The sequence below is a fragment of the Lithobates pipiens genome, unplaced genomic scaffold, assembly GCF_037356315.1.
Source record: "Lithobates pipiens isolate NorthernLeopardFrog02 unplaced genomic scaffold, aLitPip1_a1.2 Scaffold_19, whole genome shotgun sequence".
Classification (NCBI taxonomy): Eukaryota; Metazoa; Chordata; class Amphibia; order Anura; family Ranidae; genus Lithobates; species Lithobates pipiens.
This window is the reverse complement of record NW_027507764.1, coordinates 123,889,571-123,916,151: the sequence shown is the minus strand read 5'-3', so window position 1 is coordinate 123,916,151 and position 26,581 is coordinate 123,889,571. Positions and strand designations below refer to the sequence as shown.

Genomic DNA, 26,581 nt, shown 5'->3' with positions numbered 1-26,581 from the left:
CCGCTTATTGGGTGGGTGAAGTACCCCAATCCCCCTGCCCCGGAAGGCAACCGCACATTACCCCATGGGATCACACGAGTGACTCCTCCCTGTGGTTCAGAGATCAGGGCCCTCCACCCCCTCTCCATACCCCAACAGTATATAGGGCCTGCTCTGGAGGACAGTTGCTCCTTTTAAAGAGTAAAACTATAAAATTCTATATGTGTGAAGAATGGGAAAGTAGTAAGAGAGGGAGGCATCATAATGCCTGCGAGCGAGCAGAAGAGAGAAAGGATAAGGAAGAGAGAAAGGAGAGAGTGGAGTCAAGGAGGATCTAAGTCTGGTGTAATGCCAGGACATAGGCATGAGCCAGAGTAGGTTGCCCAGGGTTCCCAGATGGCTGCAAACTTAGGTACTTTGTCCTGAAGCTTCGCTACTAACTGTTCTTGTGACATCATTCAGGATATTTTCCTCTTTGCTGCCAGAAATGCCGCTAGTGTAATCTTAGCACCCAAGAGGATGAAGTAGACCAAGGTTTGCATGCGTTTGTGTAGTGCATCTACCTTACGGTTCAGGAGAGCAATAGCGGGATCTTGAGGTATTGCCAATCCAGAAGTTTTCCTTAGGAGATGGAATACCTTGTTCCAGTAGGTTCTGACGCGAGGACATGACCATCAGACATGGAACATGGATCCCACCATACTGCAGTTTCTAAAGTATAAGGGAGAAGCATCTTTGTACATTACTGCCAGTCTAGCAGGAACATAGTACCATCTAGTAATGAGTTTAACATTGCCTTCAAATCAGGGATACATTGAGGATACCTTTGTATGCGCGGTGTAGAGCCTGAAACCAGGTATTGTTGTCCCAAGAAATCTTCATGTCATGCCCCCACACCTGGACATATGAAGGCTTGTCATCCCTGTATGCCAGCAAGGTATAAATAATCGAGATCCCCCTCTGATCCATAAGGCTAGCACACCATTGTTCATAGAGAGTAGACTAATGCCGCGTACACACGAGCGGACTTTTCAACATCCAAAGTCCGAAGGACTGAGTCCGTCAGACTATCCGATCGTGTGTGGGCTGCAACGGACTTTTGACTCGCCAAAGTCCGAAGGACTTTAGAATATGGAACATGCTTCAAATTTTTCCGAAGGAACTCCGCCGGACCCGGTCCCCTTCGAAAAATCCGCTCGTGTGTATGCTACTCCGACGGACTAAAACCGACGCTAGGGCAGCTATTGGCTACTGGCTATGAACTTCCTTATTCGAGCTGAGTCGTACGTCATCACGTTCGAATCCGTCGGAGTTTAGTGTGATCGTGTGTGGCCAAGTCCGCTCAGCCGAAAAGTCTGTCGGAACTCCGTCGGAATTCCAGCAGAACTCGGACGGAACTCCTTCGGAAGTCTGTCGGACATAAGTCCTCTCGTGTGTACGGGGCTTTAGATGGGTTCCTTTTTTTTCTGGCCAGATCGAGGTTAGAAAGTGCCTAATTTGGGTAAGCCTGAACCTCTTGGAGGCGGGCATTTCTCATGCAGTAGCTCAGGGAGAGTGTGCCTGTAGAATTGAGAAATGTCCTATGCGGTATAAGTCTTTGTTCAGCCACCAACGAAAGGCTTGTATGTTCATGCCGGGCGGGAATCAGGGTTATTGAATAAATGAGCCAATGGGCACATATTAGAGGTCACCTTGTGATGTTGGTGTATGGTGTCGCATAGGACTATTGAATGAGAGAATGGGCGATAGGATGGGGGGCTGTGCTACCCAGTCAGGTTTGTGTCCTCTGGCGTATAGCGCTGATATTTGTGCCAACTGTACTGCCTGATAGTACCACCAAATATTAAGAAGACCCAACCCCCCCTGTGTTTTCAATCGATAAAGTGTGTCTGTAACCTTTTGTAACCTTTATCCCATATAAAACGTGTGATTCAGGACTGGACTTCAAGGAGGGCTTTTTTGTTGATGGATATCGGGAGCGACCTAAATAGGTAAAGTAAAGTCGGCAATAATGTTATTTTGACCACATTTATTCTGCCCAGCCAGGATATACCAATCTTTGACCAAGCCTTCAGGTCCTCCCCACAATTGGCTCCATACACTTTGCTTATATTCTTTGTTAGCTTAATCCCCAGGTACAGTAACGAGTCAGATGCCCAGGTGAATGGGAAATATTGTTTCAATTGCTCTACAGATTAGGGTGGGATACACATTTAGGGCAACAGATTTGGAGACAGACTTTAAGGCCTGAAATGTTGCTGAATTCTTGAAGCAGTTTGTAAACGTGAGGGGACATGAGGAATAGAAGCAAATCCTCTGAACAAGGCACTTTTATGTTCCTGGGTAACACAGAGGACCCCCTTAAACTTCAGGGTGAGATCTGATCACTATAGCTAGGGTCTCCATAGCAATGGGGAATATTAAGGGGGAGAGGGGACACCTTCTAATCGCTAGAGAATTGGAGTATTTGCCCTTCAAGCGAACCTATGCACTGGGAGTTGAATAGAGGGAGGCAACTATACCTCTGAAATTGGGGCCGAATGCACATCTTTCCAGGATCTCGAAAAGGGAGGGCCACAATATCAAATCAAAAGCCTTCTGCAGGTCTATAGAAAGCAGGAATCCCTTTTTGCGGGGAGCCCCCATCCCATTGGGACTGAAGTATGGAGATTATGCCTATGGCTCTCCTGATTTGGTCCGGGGCTTGTCTTCCAGGGATGAAGTCTACCTGGTCCTTATGGATGTAACATTGGATAAAACTAGCCATCCTGGAGACCAGGATTTTGGTCACAATTTTAAGGTCATTATTGATATCAGATGGTAGTTGCTAACATCAGTCATGCATTTCCCTGGTTTGGGGATTGTCAAAATGTTTGCAGCATTTAGGTCCTTGTCCATTGGGGTTCCATCCCTGAGTGAATTTTTTTATAGTAGAAGACTAAAAATCCATCTGGGCCTGGGGAGGTGCCAATTTTAAGGGATTGAATTGTCTCTAGAAACTCTGCAGTGGTTTTTTGGGTCGTTTATCAGGTCTCTATGACTCTTCTATGTTACAAGAATAGGGAGATCTTTAAGGAAAGTCAATCGCAGCAGATGGAGGAGGGGGGGGGGGGGGCTTTATAGAGTCGCGAGTAAAACCAATTGAAACATTACATAATCCTAATCGGGTTATGGGTCAGGTCGTCTGATGGGGTGGAAATGTTGGGGAAGGCTAGGGTTCGGGGTCTGGGGCCAGGTTTATCTTTCTAAAAGTAGAGTTTCGCTCCCGTCCATCACAAATGCTTCTCAGCTTTGGTTGTTAAAGCTAAAATTAAGATTAATTCAGGCTTTGTCCAAGTGGGACAGAGTATCGTGTGTGGAGTTTCGTTTGTGGATTTTGCTTAGTGAAAGGAAGTCCTCTGCTCCATGTTCGTGTTTCAGTTTGGATGCTATCTGTATGCGTTTCCCCCTAATCAGATTTGTGGGCTGCCCATAGGGTTTAGGGTTTAACTGTGTTATTGTCGTTTTCATTGAAAAAGTCTTTGAACATCTTTTCTATTATCATGCAATGTACCGGATCACTTAGTAAGGCTTCAATAAGTCCCCATTTAAAAAAGGGCGGATGTCCCTAAAGGGCGCTGAGTCCCAAGTACCACAGTAGAGTGATCTGAGAGGGAAGTGTCACTAATTTTGGCAAACAGGGCTAATGGGATTGAGTGTGATTGCATAAAGATGTGGTCAATCCTGGCATGGGTGTTATGTGGTGCAGAAAAATGTGTATAGTCTTTTATATGTGGGTTGAGTTCTCTCCAGATATCCACCAAACCTGCTAAATATAGTATCCAGGAGATTTTTAAACTTCGTCTGGCTGGGCGCTTGGATTCCCAGTTACCGTTTTGTTTTGAGAGGTCAAATGCTATATTCGAATCGCCTCCTACGAAAAATGCCCTGACAGGGTTTCTGTATTGTGTGTTAGGGAGTCAAAGAAATTTGCCTGCCCTTTGTTAGGTATATAGTAGGAGACAAAAGTGTAGGTCTCTCCATCAATGGTGCCGGTCACTAGCACATAGCACCCTGCTAGGTCCTTAAGAAGCTTGGTTGGTGAGAAATTTAGGTGTTTTGAGAAGCAGATTGCTACCCCTTTGGTTTTGTTGTCCGCATTGGAGATAAAAATTTGGGGGTACCGTAGGGCTGAAATGATTAATCGATAAAATCGATAATAATCGCTAATGAAAATCATTGACACTAATTTTTATTATCGTTTAGTTGGCCTGCTAACGGCACGCACCTTCCTCCCTGCCTCAGTCCAAGTGTTGCAATCCCCAATACCCCTGTGTACAAGCCAGCACCGCTGTATACCTTTATTGTAGCAGCGCTCATGTGACCGGGCACGTCCCCCTCTCTCCTCCTCTCTGCTGCTCTGGGGGGTGGGGAATAGTGCCCCATCGTTGGTGTTCAGGTCGGGTGGGAATAGTGGGTTTCTTGTAAAATTAGTATATCTGATTTCATAGAGTGGTACAGTTGGAGCAGTTTCCGCATTTTGACCGGTGAGTTCACCCCTTCTGTATTACGTCAGATTATGCGCAAGTTTGAGTTGGCAAGAGTCGTGCTAGACATGGATCAGAGTGTGGGTCATCTTGGGAATACACTGTACCTCCTTGCCCAAGGTAGATGGGTCATATGGCAGCCATGAGTATTGGAGATGGGTGCTGCTGTTCGGGGCCGGGGAGCAAACGACATGTGACCTCCCAGGACTCCTACAGGAAAAGATAGGCAGATAGAGAAAAAGGTGGGAAATAGAAAGCAGAAGGAAAAGGGAAAATGTGAGAGAGACAAACAATAAACTTGTTATAGTGCAGTCTATATTCCCCAAATCCCCCCCCCCCCCGGGGGCAGAAAAGGTACAGCCTCTTTGGTCGGAGGTCCCCTGGGTAGGGGCGCCTCTGTCAACCTTCGAGAGAAAGTAAACACCCCTCAAAGGTTGGTGGAGGTGCATTGCATCCGCTACGGTCTCACCTCCATTTAAACAAGTAATAATAATTACATATGAACCGAGTCTTGTTCCCTGTAAAAATAATTGGGCCAGAAACTGGGTGAATGGTTCTTCTGCTGGCCCAGATGCCAGGGACATCTGCAGAACATGGGTAACCCCTGCAAGGGTCTTGACCCACAGAGTGGCCACTATCCCGTACCCATCAAAAATTTAGTAATAGGATCAACAGGCTTAACATATTATAAAGGAACTGTATAGTGGGATATAATAGGACATTCCTGAGGTCTTCCCCCTAAGGGGGAGCTAGGCAGTATTCAATTTCATGGATATGTAGAATTCGTAACCAGAACATTTTTAAAGAAGGGGGGCCCCTGGCCAGCGGCCCTAGCTTGCTACTGTAACTGAAGGACAACATACAAAAAAAAAAAAAGGAAAAAAGTGCCATTAGGACCATGGTCCATAAGAACCATTAGGTTTGACCCTTCTACCTTACCACCCCTCAGATTGTTTCCAAAGGATTGACCTCTCCGTAATAGAAGAGGAGTGTAGTTCAATTTGGATGGGGTCAGCGACATGGGGAACACAAAAGGGTGTTCAGATCACATTGATTGAAGCTGCATCCGTCCGACTGTCCTCAGGGTGGAAGAGACTCCTTGGATCTTTTGGAGTAGTGCTTTAGCTACGCCGGCTTGAGAGGGCTTACAGGGGGTGGGCGTTTCGCTGAGGGTGTTTCACCTTTTCCAGCTGATGAGGGTTGTGGGTCTTGTTATAATAAATCCAGGTGTAGTAGAATACGCTCTTCTTCGGCAAATGATGAGAAGCCATAACTTTTGTTGCGAAATGAGGTTCAGGCGGAGTAGAAAAGACCATCTATAGGCAATTTCATTTTGCGTCAAGACTTGGAGAAGGGGTTTCAAGGCTCTCCATTTCTGTACAGTGTAGGGTGAGAGGTCTGCAAAAATTTGGATAGGTTGTCCTTGGAACGTCAGGTTTTCTGTTGCATGCAACCTTTTCATTACCTCTTCTTTCACTGTGTAAAAATGTGGCTTTACAATGATGTCCTTTGGGAGGCTGTCTGAACATGGAGGTTGTAGGGCTCTGTGGGCCCTGTCCAATTCCAGGCGATGGTCTGGGATGTCAGGGATAAAGTCCTTGATAAGCGTCTGGATTACCAGCTGAACCTCTTTCATCTTTTCAGGGAGACTCCGTACCCTAAAATTGTAACGCTGTTTTCCAAGTCATTGATTTTTGATAATGCAGTCACTAATTGGTCCTGTACATCCTGAATTCTGGCAGAGCTTTGGTTAATTCTGACTTTTGATTGATCAGCCTTTCTTTCAATATGTTCCATCCGCATACCCAGTTGTTGTAAATCAGCATGGATTGATGAGGTTATTATGCGTTTTGAGCTAGGCCCCTGGATAGCATTTTGGAGAATGCTGACATGGAAGAAAAGTCAGTAGGTGTAGTTGGAAGGCCCTGTAGTGCCCCCTCACAAGCCTCTAGTGGTGCCGTGGGGTCAGACATTGGGGTCAGGAGAAGGCTATCACGTGTTCTCCCTATTAGGGATTCAGTGGATGCGGGGAGGGTGTCATCCTGTGGGCTTCACTCACTATGTCTATTTGTGGTGAGCGAGCCGCGGTTTCCCGGGGAATCTTGGTCTGCGATGGAGTCTGCCTCCTCTGTCCCCCTGCCATGTGTACTGGCGGCCGCTATGTTGGAATGGCTGTGGGGCTCAGGGGCCACGTTCAGCGAGAGGGGTAGGTCCCATCTGGCAGTGCCTGCTGACATCAGGGTGAGCCCCTCGCTGTCGCTCGTGGAATGGACCCAGAACAAGCTTTCAGTCAGCTGCTGCGGGTGTCATTAAACCGGGCGACATGGAGCTCTAGATGATCGCTGCCATCTTGCCAGCCTTTGTGCATGTGCCTCGTGACCAGATTTTTCAAATGAAATCTGGGGACATATATATTTTTTTTTTATTTCCTCAAATTTAATCTAATACCGAGCTCTTAATATTTCCTCCCCCACGTGCCCCTTCGCCTGACTTCTCTGTCAAGATCAATGGCACATCTATCAATCTGTCCCCACATGCCAGGGTGCTAGGGGAACCTTAGACTCCAAACTGTCCTTTCAGGCTCACATACAAGCCCTGTCCAAATCATTCTGTCCGACTGTTCCCTAAACTATCCATCTTTAGACGATCCCTGAAAACCCTTCTTTTCAATGAAGCCTATCCTGCTTCTAACTAACACGGTTTTACTTCCTCCATCAGCTCATCCCCCACAGCTATTACCTTTTGTATCAATTGACCCTTCCTTTTTAGATTGTAAGCTCTAACGAGCAGGGCCCTCTGATTCCTCTTCTACCAAATTGTAATGTAACTATAATGTCTGCCCTCATGTTGTAAAGCACTGAGCAAACTGTTGGCGATATATAAAACCTGTATAATAATAAAAATAATAATAATTTATTTTTATTGGCAAATAGTATACCATTTTATTAGCATATTTTCCTCAAATCATATATGCAGTATATGTGATATGTGTTTATATAATGATTGTATGATATATGCATTATTTGTGGAAATAATTTCATAACAGTCCTATAGCATTATTATACCAGCCCAACTGCATAACGTCATTTTCTTGTTCAAAAAAAGGGAAAACCATGAATTTTGAAGCACATTTGAAGAGTGTATTATGCTCACCAGTGCCCATCAATGCCGCCTCACTAGTGCCCATCAGTGCAGCCTCACCAGTGCCCATCAGCGCAGCCTCACCAGTGCCCATCAGCGCAGCTTCACCAGTGCGACCACATGAGTGCCCATCTGTGCCGCAATTCAGTGCCAATGCATGAGTGCCCATCAGTGCCACCTATCAGTGCCACTGCCTCACATTGCCGCATATAAGTGGCCATCAGTGCTGCCTATGAGTGCCCATTAGTGCCGCCTATGAGTGCCACTGCCTGTCAGTTCCCATCAGTGCCACTGCATTAGTGCCCCTCAGTGCCACTGCCTCTCATTGCTGCCTATGAGTGCCCATCAGTGCCACCTATGAGTGCCCATCAGTGCCACTGCCTGTCAGTGCCAATTAGTGCCGATCGTTGCCTACCAGTGAAGGAGAAAAATTACTTATGTTATAATACACAAATTCATCTGCTTCTTGTGCTCATTACTGCTCCTTCCTCCAATCACTCTCCTGACAGCAGAGGGGAGAGAACAGAGCACAGCGTTTCTCCCCCTCCCTCCTGTACTGCAAGGAACTATGGGTATTGTAGTCCAGAGAGGCAGGATTGCCTGGAGGTACAGAGTGCAGCTCCTGGGAAACTGCCTGCCCAAGTGCCCGTGGCAAAAGCGGGGACAAAAATCTGGGATGGACGGGGTTTGGGGACCACACCCTCAGTCTTGGGACATCTAGTCACTGTACCCCACCTGCCCCTGATGTCACATTAGCTGAGTAAGGGAGAGAAACTGAGGGAGAAGAGAAACATTGGAATACTAGTCAGTACCAGTTTGCTTTGGAAAAACAAGCCTTGGTTCACACTATGAACCTCATGTGAATTGTACAGCAACCACACCGCATTCTGGTCCAATTCACATGTGATTCAGTGCGGAGCAATCTGAGTCCATTCATTTTGAATGGGCTCAAATCCCACCAATACATGCACCAATTTTGAAACCAGACTGCAATCAGATTGCATAGTACTTTTGTACCATGCGATCCACTGCAATCCGATGCGGGCAAATGCACTGTTTGTGACCTGTGTTTTCGGGTGTCATTAAGATTGCACACTGCTACCCGCTGCAGATCGCAAGGGTAGTGCAATTTGAATGCAGTGCGGCAAAAATGCACAAATTGCAGGGTTTCCTGCATCGCATTAGTGTGAACCCAGGCTTAATCACCTCTAACATTGCGTGTCCTACATGTATGGATGTTGCTATTGTGTAAACTATTAGTTTACTATATTTACATTTTAGAATGGGGTACCTTGAGATTTTGCAGAATTTAAAAAGGGTGCCTTGACAGAAAAAAGGTTCAGAAACACCAAACCATCAATTACACTGAGCAGTACAACACAGCAGTACACCCTACTCATTCAGAAGAACATTGGCAACAAAGCACCACCAAAAATATGCAGCAAAGAGCAGTCTTGATAAATTGCCTTGCAGTAAAACCACAAACCAATCCAATAAGCTTTTATGGAAAATGTTCAGTATACAAGAAAATTGCTTCGAAGGTAAAAAGGTAAAGCCAATAAAAACTAAGCAAAGATTGGCTGCTATTGGTTTCTGTCAACAACGACTCTTTGCATCAAGTTACAGAAGTAAATCTCCCAGACTATCAAAACCACAAGAATCCACAACATTAGATGCCCAATGAACTTTTATTATTCTAAAATCACTGTGTATTACTCTGTGCTGAGTGGGTCTAATAGGAGCGGTTTTCATAATTCTCAATCAGCCGTGCAGCTGCAGAGCGCTAATGAGGAAATCTGCTGGGTCTGCACCCCTTTAGTTATGATTTCCTATTGGGAGTATCTAACCAAAAATAATTTTTTTGTTGCAGGGAATGCCTGAAATCTGACTTGTATCTTAGGCAGATTTCTGGGAAAATCTGTGAGCCAATCACACAAGCAGGAAAATATGTTTTTGGCGGGTGGTCAGTACACATTCTGTGTACCGAACAACTCCAGGTAGCTATATTGCATTGAATTTTCAGAAAATTACAGTAGATTAAAAAAGGAAGGGTAATTTTTAATAACACTAAATTACAAAATGACTTGGCCAGCTTATAGTGGTTTTGTACTGAAAATTGAAAGTTAATCTTATCCAAATCGCTTTGGACCATAGATGCATATATGACCATTTAAATAATATAATATCCAGTAATTACCTTTTAAATGTAATGTTTATAACGACTTCCGGGCGCTCCTCCCGTGGGATTAGGCGTGTTTATCGCCTTTCCCCTGCTTCGCAATGATCCCTGGGACCTTTTTTAGTTATTTCCCAAGAATCCGTGGGGGACACAGTCATGCCGAAATCTCGTGAGATTTCGGAAGGACGACACCGGTCACGTTTCTTTGTTCTCTTATTGTTACTTTCATTGCCATCACAACAGGGCGGGAACTTCGAGGACCCCGCCCGTTGTGATGGCAACCAGAATCTTTTACAGCGCTGCTCACTGCTATCAATGAGCATGCGCGGGATGGAGCAATGGATGCTGGGAGCACAGCGTCATCGCATCCAGGAAGGAAATGCTTGTGGGCTTCAAACGCCCACACTGAAAATGGAAACCGCTGGCCTGAATTTTTAAAAGTTTTCCTTACCAATGAAATCATCAAGACGGGGGTTAAAAAGACGCCGATCGGGACTACAAAGACACCTTACAAATCGCCCACCAGTGACACAGGTAAAAAAAATAAAAAATAATTCGGCAGCGGAATCCCGCTTTAAGGGCACTTTCACACTAGGGCGGGTGGGACATCAGCAGTAAGATGCTGTGCTAGTTCTAGTGCCGCTTTACCATCGTTTTAGCAGTGCTTTTAGGCCGCTGGCGGGGAGCTTTTAACCCCTGCTAGCAGCCACAAAAAGGGTTAAAATCACCTGCAAAGTGGTGCTTCGCAGGCACTTCGGCAGCGCTGGACGTCGCTTTTAACAGCAGGGGTGTTTTAGGAGTGGTGTATTCACTGCTCCCACAACACCCCAAAAGATGCTGCTTCCAGGACTTCTTTTCTCATCCTTCAAGCACACTGCTCCAGTGTGAAAGCACTCGGGCTCTCACACTGGGGCTGCTGTGGTGGTGGGGGCGCTTTTCAGGCGCTTTACAGGTGCCATTTTTAGCCTAAAAGCACATTAAAAATGCCCCAGTGTGAAAGTGGCCTTAAGCTCGGTTCCCCCCTATGCATTTTGCTTTTGGATGGTTTCTGCAGTGCTTTTTGCTGTGCGTTTTGCATTTTTGCACATGTGATTTTACCAAGATTTTGCTGCGATTTGCATATTGCATTCTTTTATGGGTTTTTTTTGGCCAATTTGTTGGTGGGCAGATTAAAAAACGAAAATCACTGCGAAATAGCGGCAAAAGCACACTACAAGCTTTTCTGCCGCTTCTCCATTGAAGTCTGAAAAAAAAAAAAAACACGGTTTTGCATTTTAAAAAGTCCTTGATCCTCTCCAAAAATGCAGTGACTGAAAAAAGCATAGATGTGAACGTGTCCCACAGGAAACCATGTTAAATTAACTGTAATGAGTTTCTGTAAAAAGCACCAAAAAATGCATAGGTGTAAACCGTGCCTTGGTTTACATGTTGGAGGAGGTCCAGCTCCTCTTTACCTCCTGGCTGCTCTGGCTGTAAGGGCTGCAGATCTTACATCCACCAGTACTACAGTTGTATCGCCCCTGCTTTTCCAGGCCAATCAGAAAACACAGCCTGCGGCTGTAGGTTTGGTGAATGATTAAGAAAAAAAAAAAAAAAAGGAGGGGAGCAGAGCTATGACCATAGCACTGGTGGCTATAGGATCTGCAGCACTTACAGCAAGAGTGGCCAGGTAGTACAGAGGGATCTGGACCGCCCCCAACATGTGCGGATTTGCAGGACATAGAAGTATGCCTTCATGACAGCGAGATCCTCCTGAGGAATAATGTTGATGTACTAGAAACCGGTAAAGTTAATGCTGCTTGGAGTTGGGCTTTAAGGCTGAACCCCATGCATAAACATTTAATATAGCATGCATTTAATAAAATCGACTGCACATTAGCACAGATGCTGGGAGAGGGGCAGCACTATATAGCACTGCACAGTCCCATTAATCTTACACTGTGGGCTTGCTCAAAGAGAAATGCAGTAGAGTGATTCACTGTCCAACCAGAAGGACAGGTTGGTAACCAAGCTGTGCCACATAACTGCAGCAGACTATTGTGAGGTTATTGATCTGGCTGAGCTGTCTGGCAGGGGCATCACAAGACTAGGTAAACAAATCCTTTAACATGTAAAACAGTTTATTTTCAGCAGTTTGCCTAGAGTTAAACAATTTAATAAGTAGTATGGCACAGCAATATAATTTATCAGCCCGTGACGTCAAGAGGAAAAACATTTTCCAGCAGTGGTCACTATTTGATACCTTCAACATCCTCAGTTAAAAGACACATTTGTATCCTGTCGGCAAAGTATGTACTGTCTAGAGATTTGCCTGACAAGGAGAGGAGAGATTTAGGAGCACATTCTTCACAAGAAAAACATTACAGAATAAAAAAGATCATCATGAAAAGTTACAACATGGACATCGGAAGGGAACGCAGAGAAACACAGATGGGGACTTGGAGGAAAAGAGAACCTTCTAATCAGGAAACCTGCAGGGAAGAGTATAGCGAGCTCCTCATTCTACCAGCATTGGTCCCCAAAGAGGCCCCATCCCTAGCTGGAAAAATGTGTAACAGAATGGCCCTGTGAAAGAAGAAGAGGAATACTCACCTTTCTGGTAGTCAATGAATTTAGTCTTCACTCCAATCATGAGCTTCAGCCACTATTGCAATGCAACACCGTAGTAATGTAGGGATCGCTAAGAACAGCACGTGGTTGGGACATTCTACACAAAATACCTACAAGTGTCAGATACTAACTACCGCTATAGTTCATGAAGACAGCACAGATTTCCCTCGCCACCCACCAGAAAGGTGAGAATTCTTTTAGCTTTACAGGTCTATTCTGGCCTAACATCTGCCAGCAAGTGACAGGGTCATGTTAAAGCCCAACTCCGAGAAACTTGAAAATCCCGAATCTCTCCATAACTGTGGGGTTGTACATGCAAAAAAAGTCAAAATGGAACAACACTGCATCTGAGCACCAAAAATGCAATTTCATTTATTTTTAATATTCAAAGCAAAATCCCCCATCCATCCATTTCTTCATGTTTTGCTTTGCTGATCAATCGCTTTGAACCCCCCCAGCATTTCTGGCTGTGCCCATGTTGAATAAGGGCAGATGATTCATGTAGCATTTCCATTCTGCCCTTAGCTCAGGCATACAAGCAGGAGAGTGTGCTTAGCTGAGAAAACCCCTCCTGAAGACTCCTGGATGTATGGTGGAGCGAAAAATACGGTATATAAGACGCACCTAGGTTTTAGAGGAGGAAAACAAGAAAAAATATTCTGAACCAAATGGTGTACTAAAATATTTACCAGTGCCCATGAAATGCAGCCTGACCCATGCCCATGAAATGCAGCCTGACCAGTGCCCATGAAATGCAGCCTGACCAGTGCCCATGAAATGCAGCCTGACCAGTGCCCATGAAATGCAGCCTGACCAGTGCCCATGAAATGCAGCCTGACCAGTGCCCATGAAATGCAGCCTGACCAGTGCCCATGAAATGCAGCCTGACCAGTGCCCATGAAATGCAGCCTGACCAGTGCCCATGAAATGCAGCCTGACCAGTGCCCATGAAATGCAGCCTGACCTGTGCCATTGTTCGGGCTGCTCTGTCTTCTGTCTCAGCAAGTGTCAGGCCCAGCCGGGTGATCGCCCGGCACTCGCAGGGGATTGGGATGTCTGTCCTCCGGTCTCCTGCCTCTCTTCTGGTACTATCATGGGAGCGGGGGGACAGTGCCGGCAGTGGTGGTGCCTGGTGTATATTCACTCCATAAGACGCAGAGACATTTTCCCCCCATATTGTTTGGTGGAAAAAGTGCGTCTTATGGTCTGAAAAATACGGTAAGTTGCCTAGGCCAGAAACCAAAAAGTAACTGACGAAATGTAAAAAAACAATTGTTTAAAACAAGTAAATAAAATATACCTTCCTATCTATTTACTAACGCTAGCAGCATAAGACTTATAAATAGTTGATGTTGATTGAGAGAGTGAAGTTACTTTTTTTTTTTTCAAGTTTTATTTATTGCTTTTTTAACAAAACAAGTATACACAAGACCCAATGGGCCACACACAAAAATAAACTATTTACATTTATTCAGCATTGACTCTCTCCTCGTGAAGTTCCTCTTTGACTGCTCACTTAGGTCTAGGGGGCATAGAAAATGAGATCTACTTACCTGATCCTCCACTCCTCTGTGCTACTAGATTGGATCCTGTGTCATCTTCCCCCCTATGCTCCAGCAGTTTAGGGTCCTCACATCATGCAGACCAGTGATGGCGAACCTTGGCATCCCAGATGTTTTGGAACTACATTTCCCATGATACTCAATTACACTGCAGAGTGCATGATCATCATGGGAAATGTACTTCCAAAACATGTGGGGTGCCAAGGTTTGCCATAGACTGATGCAGGGCCCATTGCCCTGCACTGGGTGAGAGGACACCGAGGACAGTCCACCATGGGAATATGGTGGAGCACAGTGTCTGGGCAGCAGAGGACTGGGTTAGTAAAAGTGCCTTTACAGTCTTCTAGATCTAAATGATCAGTTAACCCTTGCAGTGTGGAAACAGCCCCACTACAAGGGAGATTTCCCAAATTAGGGATATGTGGATGGTTTGAGAAGGGAGTACAAACAATTTATTACCCAATCAGATAGAATGGGAGAAAGGCAATTTCAGGTTTGAAATCTCCATAAAATAGAATATTAAGATACCTTCAATGCAATGATGTTTATTGTAAAGTAAAAAATAAATAAATGACAACTGGCACCTAAATTGCACATACATTAGATATTGTGGGTCAGCCCTCTCCACCCAAACTTGCACACCCTACAATTACCTTGTCACATTTCACCTTCTTTTAGTATTCTGCCTAAGGCAGCCCATACATCTATCATTTTTTTTTCACATTCAATCAAATCAAAAAATTTAAATGATCCGATTCCCCCATCTACACATTCGATGTGAATGGGGCAATTCTACGGCTGTGCCATTTTGTTCTGGTGGCAGGAAGCCCTTCCCGCCGTCACAATACAATGATCGGTGCTGTCGGCTATAGCTGGCAGCACTGATCAATTGGGAAAAACCCAACAGGCTGCTTGTACAGAAGTCAATTGGTAGATTGACTTCTGTACAACCAGGGAGACCCTACACGGATCAAAATTTGTCCGATCCTTGCTGAACTGGCTGAATTGTGATGTATGGGTGGCTTAAAAGTGATGCTGAGAGTTTACACTCAGCTCACAGATATGCGCAATCACAGGATGTGACATGACAATCTGTCATTTAAAAAGGGTGGATGTTGAATACTGAAATCCAACCTATTTTATACCCCCACTGTGTTATACTTACCCAAGTATAAGGCAGGCCATACAGGGTGCAAATTTCTTTCCTGCAACTGCAGGAAAGTAAATTGCACGATTCCCCCATCAACACAGTGGGGGGGGGGGGGGGACTGAGCAGGCAAATCAACCCCACAATGTCTTAATGGGGTTGTAAAGGCTCGTGTTTTTCACCTTAATGCATCCTATGCACTAAAGTGAAAAAACACCTCGCTGTCATGGGCCCCCCAGCCCCCCTGTTTTACTTACCTGAGCCCATTCACCTGCTGTGCACGTCCCCCGGTGTCCTCTTCTCCACTAAGTCTGGCCATTGATTGGATAGATTGATAGCCATTGGTTTGGGAAAGAGGGGGTTAGCTTTAGCGGGGGGGCCCCGAGACTGCACCGCGGGACCCCAGAACAGCAGGATTGCGTGGCCACTCTATGCAGAACAAACTGCACACTGGAGGTAAGTATAACATTTTTTTTTAAACGATCAAACCTATACAACCCCTTTAACTTCCTTATTGCTTATGTGGGGATCCCATCACACATAAAGAACATCCAGTTCAGTATATATACACACACACACACACACACACACACACACACATACACATATGGAGGTAAAGCTTCCCTTCGAAGAGTGTTTACCTCCAGGGAATGCCTGTATTTGACTTTTTTTTTACACTTTGTAGACCTCTGCAAACATTAGTGAGCCAATTGCAGAACCAGGATATTACATTTCTGGGGTATTCTGTACACAACGATGTACACAACACTCTAACCTGGCCATACTGATCAATTCTTACTGAATGGGACAACATGTTAGCCATGATCGCCACTGTAAGCACCACCTCAACTCATCAAAAGTCCACTTAAAAATTAAAGGTGCCAGGTGAAAAGTTACAAATTGAAAAAGGGACTACATCCTATCAGATGCTATCACTGTTTGGGTATTTGGCAGCCGCGGCACAACAGGCAGCAGTGGTAATCCCTCTATCCATGCTGTTTAGCATGGATGGGGGAATCAATTTTTTTTTTCTCATTCAGTCCACAGGCTCGATGGAGAAATGAAGCTGTGTATGACCAAATTTAGGATTACAAAGTTGAAAAGAAGAATCTGAACGGTCGGTTTGACTCATCTATGGCCGGCCTTACAAAAAATACTGCCTATTCAGGTAAGGGGTGTGTATAGATTAAAAACAAAAAAGAAAAAACTGTGCAGCTTTGACTAAAGTTGAATAATGCCCTTGCTAGGCTATTTACATACCTCCCAAAGTCTGACTGGAATACTGCCAGGACATTGCTAAGTAAGGCCTAATCATTACTGATCACCTCCTCCATTGCAGGAGTGAGGTCTCAAATGCTGAGCTCAGACCTACTGCATCGGTAGATGCAAGAGCATGTAAAAGGGTTTGAACCAAACCAGAGAAAAAAAAAAAAAAAAAAAAAAAAAAAAAACAACTTACTCCTGGAATGGTGGAAGTGAGCAGCAATGACTAGGCCTCAATTAGCAATGTCCCAAAAACTGGGGGTATTCCAGTCAGGCTTCGGGAGTTACATATATTGCCTAGACCTATATAGCAAGAGCTATACAAGAGCTGTACAGTTTGTTTTTATTTCTAGACACCCCTTATTTGCATTGGCAGTTTTTTGGTAAAATTAACTAACCCTTTAATAACATTAAATTACAACATGGATTGTGTAGCAATTAAAGGTTGTATATAAATTAACAGTATTTTAGTTTCCTTAAAAAAAGAATTCCAGGTATGGTATTTTGTTTACATAATTACATTGCTCCAGCTTGGACCATTGGAAATATGTATATACCATACTTGTGTGATATCCGTGGAAGTTGGAAATCACTATAATGATCTCCACTAGGTTCTGGGTACCAGGTCCCAAACAGAGGAGCTCAGATGCTTGGCACGGGCGTCATTCAGAGAATGCTTTACATTTTCTCATTGAATGTAAAGCATCTGATTGGATGAGAAGGAGACTGACATCACCATCCCGCCTCTGCACTGCGGCTTTGCATTTACTGAACGTCTCCTGTGTCAAGTGGCTGATCCCGTGTTCATAATGCAGCAAGAAAGCCACTCTGCATGGGTTCTGAAAGCAACTGGAGTAGTGGGGTCAACTACAGTGATTTCCAGCTTCTAGTGCAGTGGTCTCCAAACTGCGGCCCTTTGCTAGCCTTTATTTGCACCATGGGGCTCTATTCCTCCCACTGACACCAACAGTGGAGCATAATTCTTGCCACTGACACTAAATGATGGGGCACTATTCTTCCCAGTAATTTCAATGATGGGACACTATGCCTCATATTAACACCAACAATAGGGTACTATTACTCCCATTGATACCAATGATGGGGTACTATTCTTCCTCCTACTTGCCACCAACCCTGAATCCATATTTGTTCTCACTGATGTTGGGCCCAGGACATTTTCTACCCCCACTCGCCACAATCTGGCCCCCCTAAAGTCTAAAGGACTGTAAACTGGTCCTTTGTTTGAAAAGTTTGGAGAACCCTGTTCTAGAGGGATCCCACCGGTATGGTACATGCAGTTATATTGGTCCAAGCTGGACTCAATTTAAACTGTAAACTTTAAATGTAAAAAATGTCTGGAATTTTGCCTTAATATACTGCATTTAGTATAAAGATCGATGATTCCAAAGTAACTTGTGCGTAGGATCTACTATGAAATGCAGACAAGAAGTTAGCCATCATTCCTGATGTAATATGAGCATTTTCCACTCATGTTATAGACAGATTAAATCTACTTCAGACATGCAAACAAAGTTGCTGCGCTTCATTACTTTCAAATGTAGACATAAGGTGGTGTAAAATAAAATGATCAACTGTGTGGAATTGCTGTTGTAAATCTTAGCACTCAGGAAATACAGGTCAAAAGTCTCACAGATCATATTAGAAGATCAGATCCAACCAGATAGCTTGGTGTGTACAGAAACTGGCTGCAGGCCTGCGTGGAAAGCAGATACAGAGGCATGGCAGAGCATGCTTTTCCAGGCATACATATATTTATTTAAATGCTGAACACAAAGTCCAGTCATAAATAAGTCACAAGTATGAAGTAGATATCTTTGAAGTTTTTTGCAGAGAACAATAAACACACCCTTTTGTAGCCGCTCACTTGCCAACTGTGGTGAAAGTAAATGATAAATGTCTCAAAATGCCATGAGAGTATGAGTTTGGTGGTAATAAAAATGGTGTGGGGTCCTCCCCAAAAAAAAAACATACCAGACCCTTACTTGAACATGCAGCCCAGCATATCAGGAAAGCGAGGGGACAAGCAAGCACCTTGTCCCCATGTTAAAAGGTGACAAGGGTCTCTTCCCCACAACCTTGGCCAGTGGTTGCGAGGGTCTGCAGGCAGGGGCGGGGGCTTATTGTAATCTGGCAGCCCTCTTTAACAAGACCCCTAGATCCCGAACCGCCCCCTATGTGAACGAGTATGGGGTACATAATACCCCTTCTTATTCACCAAAAAAGTTGAAAAAGTAAATAAAAAACAAAAATACAAGTTCTTGACAAGTCCTTTATTAAAAAATACAAGATTTCCCCCACTGTAGATCTATTGTCAATCACGATACCTGCCGCTACTGCCGACCCAAAAAAATAAAAAATAAACTCCAGTCCCGACCAAGTCTCCCGCCATCTGAGAGCTCAGCTGTCTAAAAGCTCTTAAATGACTACAGGGCAGGGCCACCCAAGGGCATGCTGGGTCAGTGATATCACAAGGGGAAAGGTAAGTTCACCTTTACAGAAAAATCTCCAGGCAGGTAGTGTCGTGGTTGGGATTCGAAACAGCGACTGGCAAAAGTGCTAATCACTACACCACTGTGCCGTCCAATAATAATTTGTCTTTACATACACTTTAACAGTCTAGCTTACATGCCATGTAAGAGGTATTAGAAAAAATGTCAAACCCTGCTATGAATTGTAAAGATATTTGAGGCGTTTCCGTTATTTGTACGTCAGGTAGGACTGCATTGTCATAATGCTTTAGTAGGTCTCTGCAGAGCTGATACAAATCTGTAAAGTTTAAAAGTGATAGAAATCAGTCCGGGTTTAGTATTTCATTGACTGGCGCACAAAATGTTTACTTCCTAAATTTGGGAGTGGGTGTGACCGCATAGGTTTCCTGTAAGTAGACAGAATATTGTTAAGCTGCTTTAATAAAGGGGATGTGTAGTGGTTTTGTATTTGTCCGCGTTTTAGGGGAAAAAAATACAAATATTTTAATTCCTTTTAATTAGATACATATTAAAATATGAATATTTAATTATTTACCCTGTGCTGGTAGTTTAATTGGCTCCTGTCCAAATTGGTCCTAGTATGTACAGTGGTGTGAGAAAGTGTTTGCCCCCTTCCTCATTTCCTGTTCCTTTGCATGTTTGTCACACTTAAGTTTTTCGGAACATCAAACCAATTTAAACAATAGTCAAGGACAACACAAGTAAACACAAAATGCAATTTGTAAATGAAGGTGTTTATTATTAAAGGTGAAAAAAAATCCAAACCATCGTGGCCCTGTGTGAAAAAGTGATTGCCCCCTAAACTTAATAACTGGTTGGGCCACCCTTAGCAGCAACAACTGCAACCAAGCGTTTGCGATAACATGCAATGAGGCTTTTACAGCGTCCTGGAGGAATTTTGGCCCACTCATCTTTGCAGAATTGTCCTAATTCAGTTACATTAGAGGGTTTTCAAGCATGAACGGCCTTTTTAAGGTCATACCACAACATCTCAATAGGATTCAGGTCAGGACTTTGGCTAGGCCACTCCAAAGTCTTCATTTTGTTTTTCTTCAGCCATTCGGTGGTGGACTTGCTGGTGTGTTTAGGATCATTGTCCTGCTGCAGAACCCTTGTTCGTTTCAGCTTGAGTACATGAACAGATGGTCGGACATTCTCCTTCAGGATCTCTTGGTAGACAGCAGAATTCATAGTTCCTTTTATCACGGCAAGTCTTCCAGGTCCTGAAGCAGCAAAACAGCCCCAGACCATCACACTACCACCACCATATTTTACTGTTGGTATAATGTTCTTTTTCTGAAATGCAGTGTTCCTTCTACGCCAGATATACTTGGACACACACCTTCCAAAGAGTTCCACTTTTGTCTCATCGGTCCACAGAATGTTGTCCCAAAAGTCTTGGGGATCATCAAGATGTGTTGTGGAGAAATTGAGACGAGCTTTGATGTTCTTTTTGCTCAGCAGTGGTTTTCTCCTTGGAACTCTGCCATGCAGGCCATTTTTGCCCAGTCTTTTCCTGATGGTGGAGGCATGAACGCTGACCTTAACTGAGGCAAGTGAGGCCTGCAGTTCCTTGGACGTTGTTGTGGGGTCTTTTGTGACCTCTTGGATGAGTCGTCGCTGCGCTCTTGGGGTAATTTTGGGCGGCCGGCCACTCCTGGGAAGGTTCACCACTGTTCCATGTCTTCGCCATTTGTAGATAATGGCTCTCACTGTGGTTCGCTGGATTCCCAAAGCTTTGGAAATGGCTTTACAACCCTTTCCAGACTGATAGATCTCAATTACTTTCTTTCTCAATTGTTCCTGAATTTCTTTGGGTCTCGGCATGATGTGTAGCTTTTAAGGATCTTCTGGTGGACCTTACTGTGTCAAGCAGCTCCTATTTAAGTGATGCCTTGATTGTGAACAGGTGTGGCAATAATCAGGCCTGGGTGTGGCTAGAGAAATTGAACTCAGGTGTGGACAACCACAGTTATAGTATGTTTTAACAAGGGGGGCAATCACTTTTTCACACAGGGCCATGATGGTTTGGATTTTTTTTCACCTTTACTAATAAACACCTTCATTTACAAATTGCATTTTGTGTTTACTTGTGTTGTCCTTGACTATTGTTTAAATTGGTTTGATGTTCCGAAACACTTAAGTGTGACAAACATGCAAAGGAACAGGAAATGAGGAAGGGGGCAAACACTTTTTCACACCACTGTATGTGCATGTGGGATAGGGACTGTGGATTGTAAGCTTCTTGAGTCAGTATGTAAAGCACTGTGTACATTGTCTGCATTACGACCCGTATTAAAGTGGTACCTCCAGTAGGTAAAATGAATATCTCCTGGTCGTGAATTCATCACAGCTTGGCCATTCAAGTGGCTGCTGCCCGCACACCCGAAAGGAAAACCGGGTGAAGATGGAAGCATACAAGCACATTATGATTTTACCTTGCAGGGGGAAATCTTTTTTTCTGTTTTTTTTTTTGTTTTTAAGTTTACTACAGCTTTAATAATAAAGTGCAGGCAGTAATGTCAATATCCAAACAAGAACAGCAACTTCCTGAAGGCTGATTAAGGGCTTGACCACACCCTGCATGCTAATACAGGCTACCCATAAACATAAGGCAATGCTCACCAGATTTAGGAAAGTTTGTTTTATTAAATAGTAATTATGTCTGTTAGAAAACAAATCTAAATTGAAAGTGATTGTAAATCCTTACATATACCAACTGAAGTGACTAGCATCAGGTGATACACAGAGATGAAACATATCCTCCCATTTAAGTTGTGCCTGTTTATCAGCAGCCCTCGCTGCTCTACAGCCATCTAAAGTACAGAATTTACATAGCATTTCTGAACTTCCAAAAGGCAGGGGGTGGGATCTGAGGTCACACACTACAGAGGATAGAGCAGCCTGATGAGTGTAATCTGAGACCTAAGTGGAGAGAAAAGGACACACACCCCTCTATACAGTATCATAGGGAGACATGCACAGCTGTGACCATCAACCACCTGCTGCGTGCCAGGGGGTGGCATCTCCCCATATTGCTTGGAGTTGGCATAGGCTCTTAGCCCTTGTACACACGGTCGGACATTCGGACAACCAATTCCGTTGGATTTTGTCCGAAACTGTTGCATACACACGGTCGGACAAAGTTGTCGGAAAATCCGATCGTGCAGAACATGAGGACGTCATTTAGTTACGATGGGACTATGTTCAGGCTAGTAGCAAATAGCTTTGGTCTAGGAATTTGATCTGAGCATGCGTGGCACTTTGTCCAATCGGAATTCTCTACACACAATCGGACAAAGTCCGATCGGATCATGTTGTCGGAAAATTTTATAGTCCAGCTGGAAAACTTGGTCCATCGGATACTCAGACGGAAACAAACAGTCTGATGGAGCCCACACACGGTCGGATTATCCGAAAACACGGTCCTATCGGACATTGTCCATCGGAATATCCGACCGTGTGTACAAGGGCTTAGTGACTAATTCAGATAGTGGAAGAATGAAAGAGGAGCCCGAAATCATGTTTGGCGCTTTGGATAAAGGCAAAGCAGTTTACTTTGTTTCCAATTAGGTCAGTTCATAACGCTGTGCTGCAGTAATGAACACTGAAAAAAGTACTGCAGCACATTACGACTCACTGGCAGGATTTCCGGGTGAGAAACTTGCAACCAATTGATAAAATTATTTGCTCAAGAAAAGGGTATACAGCATGGTGTCAAAGTCACAAAACATCGATTTTGGATTTACATACACTTCAAAAACGAAGGAAAAAAAAAAAAATTGCCAATTCAAAGGAAAAATTACAGAAAATTCCCAGACCTGCTGATCAATTTGTCTTGACATTCTTTTTTGAAGGATTTTATCCATGTGAATATTGTGGTATACAGGCTACCAATCATACAGGCATGGTTAGACTTATTAGAAAGTCCAACACACTTATCAAATGGATGAACCCTATATTTAAAAAAAAAATTCTCCCCGCAAGATTTTAAATATTTAATTTAAAAATGCTATAAAATTATCCACTTACTATTTTGTTAAACAAATAAGTTAGAACCAAAAGCCAATTGTCGTTCTGCTACATTTGTAAGCTGTGTATTCTCTGCAGAGCACTGTGATACTGGAAATGATAGGCATTATAATCTCTTCTCTGATATCTTTATCGTCTGTGACTGTGGAGGTTAACCACACATTTACATGCTGGCATTAGGCCTGTGATACCAAGTTCCTGCTACTCTATTGTGTAACAAGATTTGTAGAGAGGAGTTCCCCTTTCACCAAGAAAGCTGGTCTAGGACTTGATTCATCCACTTGGATCATTGTCTGCCAGGAATTAGCCTGACATCTTCAGAGTAGCCTCCAGGCTGGCACGTGGTTTGGTGTAGTTGTACCTGGGCGATACCGCAGGTTTATTAGAGATACTAAATTGAGACCACAGCTTCATCGCCCAATTCTTTCTTGTACTGAAGTGCACTTATATGTTATGTTAGTTGACTTAGGGCTCCTATTTTTCCCATGGTGCTTTATAGAGAAAGCTGACCTATACCCCCCCCCAATCTCTGCCCCAAGGAGCTTACAGTCTAATGCAGGGGTAGGCAAGCTTAGAGAGGTGGAGAACCTACCTGAACAATATAAGAGAAGTCAAATATCACTGCTTGGTTTAAACCTGTAATTGCGGTACTACCACAACACAATAGCGTACACTGCACAGCAATTATAGGTTTAAATCATATCACTTCCTCAGAGGAGCAGCAGTGCCTGCAGCACTTGCAAATGAGCCCTTAGTTGCATTTGGCGATGGCATCCTTCAGATGTGAGGTTGCTTCTGGTAAAAACCTGTGGTTTTACCTCCCTCAATCCCTACCTTATTTAGCTGCAGAGGCAGCAGCTGAAGGTGTACACATCCCGCAACAGGAATGAATCAGTCATATTCGGCGGGTGCTACCCCCCAGCGATCGTCACCCATTTAATCACATGGGTTGTGTTCACGTTGTGGCGTTCAAGTGGTGAAGGGTAAATTGCTACTAATAAAGCAATTTAAATCTAATGATACATTCAGGCCAGTGGGACCCAAGGTGTTTGTATATTATGAATGTTTTGTTTCTAGATATCCCTATGCAAGTTGCTTTCTTATGGTTTTTATATTTTTAATAAACGTTACTACTCTATCGGAAGCCATTTTTGGTATCCGTTTCAATATCATGAGCTTATAAGTTAAAAGGATAAGCTCACTTTTAGAAATATGTCACATGTTATATCCATATTTAGGGTGTAACATGCTACTATCTGAGCAGACCCCAAAGTAGTTCTCAATAAACTACCAGGGCACTGATGAGCGCTCTTAGTACTTCATGGAGTCTTCCTGCTATTCAGTAACTGCCTGCCCATATGAGGTATGAGCAGACAGCTATACAGACAGTCTGCAGTAGCCTGGCATTATACTTACAATCTGCTGATAGCAGGCGCTGCTTTACAGGCTTTAAAAAAATAAATAAATATATATATATATATATATATATATATATATATATATATTAATAATAATAATAAAAATATATATATATATATATATTAATAATAATAATAAAAATATATATATATATATATATATATATATATATATATAAATAATAATAAAAAAAAAATTATATATATATATATATATATATATATATATATATATATATATATATATAAATAATAATAAAAAAAAAATTATATATATATATATATATATATATATATATATATAAATAATAAAAAAAAAATTATATATATATATATATATATATAAATAATAAAAAAAAAATTATATATATATATATATATATATAAATAATAAAAAAAAAATTATATATATATATATATATATAAATAATAAAAAAAAAATTATATATATATATATATATATATATATATATATATATATATATATATATATATATATATATATATATATATATATATATATATTTTAGAGCTGCACAATTTATCGTTAAAAGATCGCAATCTCGATTCACCCCCTCTGAAGATCTGTATTGCAGATAGAGTGTTCTCACTCTGGCAGTCTGCCAAACCGCCAGGCTGTGCCAAGTTTTTAACATTGCAACTCTTCTTTTCTAGATCAAAAGGGATAAAACTTCTATGCGAATATGCAGGAAGTTTAACCACTTAAAGTCTAAACCTTTTTCTGACACTTGTTTCTTACAGTTAAAATCTCTTTTTTGCTAGAAAATTACTTGGAACCCCCAAACATTATATATTTTTTTTAGCAGAGGCCTTAGGGAATAAAGTGGCGATTGTTGCAATATTTCACGTCACTGTATTTGCACAGTGGTCTTTCAAAACACAATTTTTTTGGAAAATTACACTTCAATGAAAAAAAAAAAAAATAAAAAAAAAAAACAGTATGGTTAGCCCAATTATTTTGTTTAATCTGAAAGATGATCTTACGCAGTGTGAATCATGAAAGAATCGTGATCTATCTTCTAAGCCAAGAAACTGCGGTTCTTATTTTAGCCTGCAAAAAGATGTGCATTTATTTATTTATTTTAAAAAGGTGAACGTTTAGGACAAATGAATCTGTTTGGGGATATGCAGACATTAAACGGCTGTGACATAAGAAGTCGGTCCGACGAGTTGGACGATATTTGGAAATCGCTGGAAGTCAATTTTAAACCACATGAGTTTTTTGGACCTTCCTTGAATTTGGAAGTCAAAATATTTGGTTTCATTATGCCATCTTGAGCACAAATGATTCATGTAGCAATTACTTCTTGAAATCCATCTACCCTTAGCTCAGGAAAGCGTTCTTAGCTAAGAAAATCCCTCCTGAACACTCCTGGGATGGATGACATAATTTGTCTAGGCCTGGAAACCAGGAAGTAATTGAAGAAATGTATAAAAGCGCAGCATCGGGAGCTTAGCTGCCTCTTTAGGGCTCAGATGGGCTCTTGATGACGTCAGAAAAGATGGTGGTGTGCAAGTCAGGCTGTGACACCAGAGCAGCAGGACAATGCTGGATTCAATGGTCAGGCGAGTATGTACTTAAATCAAGGACATGCCAGCAGAACAGGTAAAAAAAATAAAAAAATAAAAATAAAAAAAAAGCAGGGGAATGAGGTTCCTTTTACATGTTTCACAACTGCTGAGATTTGTGATCAGTTTCACACTGGGATCTGTCTGCAGGCTCTCCGATATGCAGCTCAGAAACTCTCCCATTTCAGGCACTGGTGTAGAGTGGTATAAATGTTTAATCAACATACACAAATGCTGTATCAGGAATAATTGCTGCAAACTAAAAAATAACTAAAGGTTCAAAAAACACAAGAGCTTGCAAGAACCAAAGTTATTTTATCTTCTTATGTAAAGGCAGATGCGGCTCACAAACAAGGCGGTCACCTGTCTGACTATTCATCTCCTTATTGACAAGGATTACTAAGAGGCAAACAGCAGTTATGTAATTACAAAGGGAGAGGATAAGAGGAGCATGAAAAATGCTATTGTCTCCTGCATAGTATTCTAAAAAATAAATTAGACAGACATACACAATCATAAAAAGTGATCTACTCACCTTAATGCTGGAGTTCACCACATTATGTAATCAGCGAAAGACTCAAAAAATAAATAAGAAAAAAAAACACACAAATCGACACTGCAGTC

At 42.8% G+C, this 26,581-nt stretch overlaps 1 protein-coding gene across 3 annotated transcripts in view; it reads right to left on the bottom strand.

Annotated features, from left to right (window-relative positions):
• PLCD1 (phospholipase C delta 1) overlaps positions 1–26,581 on the bottom strand; it is a 175,328-nt gene that overhangs the window by 45,923 nt on the left and 102,824 nt on the right. Inside the window, exon 1 of one of the 3 annotated variants that reach the window (XM_077491234.1) lies at positions 543–672. The exons of the other annotated variants lie outside the window; for them this stretch is intronic. The gene's annotated coding sequence lies outside the window, so the exon portion shown is untranslated. Of the gene's footprint in view, positions 1–542; positions 673–26,581 lie in introns of those variants that run through there. 3 annotated transcript variants of the gene reach the window in all.